Genomic DNA, 2,855 nt, shown 5'->3' with positions numbered 1-2,855 from the left:
CTTGGACCTTGGGTACGGGGCCAGCTCCTAGGGCCAAAGCACATCCAAAGGACTTATAAGAAAAGATCTAGTGTTAATAATGTAACCACAACTGCATGTTTGCACACAGACTACTGCTGTCAGTCTATGGCTGGGTGATATAAGCAGGATTTCCCCAAACCTCTCTCTGAAGTCTCACCCACAGAGTGGGTGCAGTGCCCAGGACAATCCCAACTGGAACTCCAGATTGCTCTTTATAGGGCTACCCAGCACTGCTTGGATCTGGATGTAGGTGTTTCCCCTATTTGGTGATGAAAACACTGTCTAATCCTTTTTCTTCTTTTTAAAAAAATATGCCTTCATAATCTTGCTTTCTTTGCTTACTTGCTTATTGTTATATCTTAATAAACATCATAAATTGGCTTATTAGTGTGACAAGTGGTTTCTTTTAAACCAAAGAATCCTCTAAACCTAAATGAAAGTATAAACTTTTGGCAAAACAGTATTAAAACTTTTTGCAGTATTATTTTTTTCAGAAGCACAAATATCCTAGTGCACACGTGTAAAATGTTTCACATCAATATTTCATGACAGACAACAGCATTGCATGAGGTATTGCAAATGTCTCCATTTAAAACATTCTTCTCCCCCCAAAATGCCATCTGTTAACAATAGATTGTAGAGGGTGATTTATTTTTAATCCATAATGTTTTGTTTTATTCAAATTTCTAAAAAGATGTACTCCACTGCAGTGAACAGTTTTGGTTTACAGCCAGAATTGATATTTTTATAAAGCACTAAGCCAATAGGGTAGAATTATTTACCTGAACTCAGGTCTCCTGGCTCAAATCACCATACTTTATTTTCAGCATTTTTACTTGACTCTCTAAAAATAATGTTAGTTTGGATTTTCCATTCAACTCTCTCAGGTAAAGGGCATAAAGAAGTATCACAATTTGTAAGAATGAATATGCCAATAATAAATAATAAAATAAAAAGAAGTTAATTAAAAGGATTTTACATAAAATTTGTAAGTGACTAATATTACTGGTTGTTTACACATTAATTCATAGATTGTACAGTCATTTCAGAGTGCCTAGAAAATGTGATCTGTTTGATATCAGTTTTTATAACATTAAAGGCATTTTTAGGCCTAAAACTTTACCATTTAAGTTTTTTTCTGGTATTAAGAAATAATGTCTATTCCATATTTACTGGTGAATAATGCTGTCCATTTGTCACTATGCCTCATTAGTCAATCTCTCTAAAGAAATTTACTTAACATTATCTATGCTCATTTGTGTAATATAACAAAACTTTTTATTTCTATGATCCTGTCGATGTCACCTAATATGATTCTAAATGTGTTAATGTGTCATTGCTCATGAATCATTGAGGTCTACATTTTAAACTATTAGATATTAAATCTATATGTATAAATGAATTAGAATAGTAACTAAGACAGTGAATGAACTAAATATGTATTTACCAATCTGATTAACTACATTTTCATTTGTTAATATAATGTATTATTCACTATATTATTTATTATTTGTTTTCATCAAAATATTTTGTCCTACTTAAATATTCATGAAGAGGAGATAGTCTCACTGTGCTTTCTTGATAAAATGTGAAGTCAAATGGCATACTTCACTAATTTCTTTTAAAATAAATAACTCATTTGACTCACACAATAAATATGAGTATTGAGTACAGCAGTTAAAGTAATGTTCTTCCTTCTACAACAGAGGAAATGTTGGGTCATTCATTGATGACAGGAACACCTCATTTTTCTACATTAAACTTTCTGGATTTTCCATGTCAACTGCCTAGGAAATCCAAAAACATGAAATACTACATATTAGAAATAAATACCTTTATAGGCACAAATTTGCAAAGTAAACACTGAAAAAAATAGAATATATGAATATAAATATAACAAGCAAAGAAATTAAATTAATTAAAAATCCTCCACATGGCTTACCTGATAAAGTTTACTAAAAATGCAGTAAAGAATTAATGACAACTTTGCACAAACCTTTGAGGATATAGAAGAGCACTATTGGGAACCCTTTCCAACTCACTCTATAAGGGCAGTATTACCCTAGTACTAAATCCAGTCAAAAGCATCACAAATAAAGATGAATATGGATGGATATCCCTGATGAGTATACATACAGAAATTCTTAGAAAAATTTTGGTAAATTAAATCCAGAAACAAATGTAAATGATTGTACACCATGACCAAATGGGATTATTTCACGAATACAATGTTAACATCCAAAAATCAATCAACGCAAACCACAAAACTAATAGATTAAATAACAAGACAATGATACTTTTAATAGTTACAGAAGAGCATTTGACACTTCTAATACCCATTGATGATTAAGCTCCCTGGAAACTAGAAGTGCAAGAAAATTTCCTTGACCTGCTAAAGGGAGTCAATGAAAAATCTACAGCTAACAATATAGTGATAAAATACTATAGTGGCATTATATATTGACATTTGGAAAAAAGACAAGTATGTCCACTGTACAGCTCTATTCCTCATGAAACTGGAGTTATCATGCAAAGAGATTACATAGGAAAAATAAACAAAACACTTCATATTGGAAAATAAGTAGAATTGTCTTTTGTTGCAGATGAAATAAAATTGAATATAAATGATTTTAAAGAACTTACTAAAACCCACTAGAACCAATAAATTACTTGACCAAGGTCACAGGACACAAGGCCAAGATACAAAATTCAATTGTATATGTATATACTAGCAACAAGCAATCTATTTATTTTTTATTTTAATTTCTCAATATACACTGTAGTTGATTTTCATGACCCTTTACCCATTCCTTTCCCCCCTCCTGCAACAAGCA

The sequence above is a fragment of the Galeopterus variegatus genome, unplaced genomic scaffold, assembly GCF_000696425.1.
Source record: "Galeopterus variegatus unplaced genomic scaffold, G_variegatus-3.0.2 Scaffold11325, whole genome shotgun sequence".
NCBI lineage: Eukaryota > Metazoa > Chordata > Mammalia > Dermoptera > Cynocephalidae > Galeopterus > Galeopterus variegatus.
Note: the sequence above shows the minus strand (reverse complement) of the source record.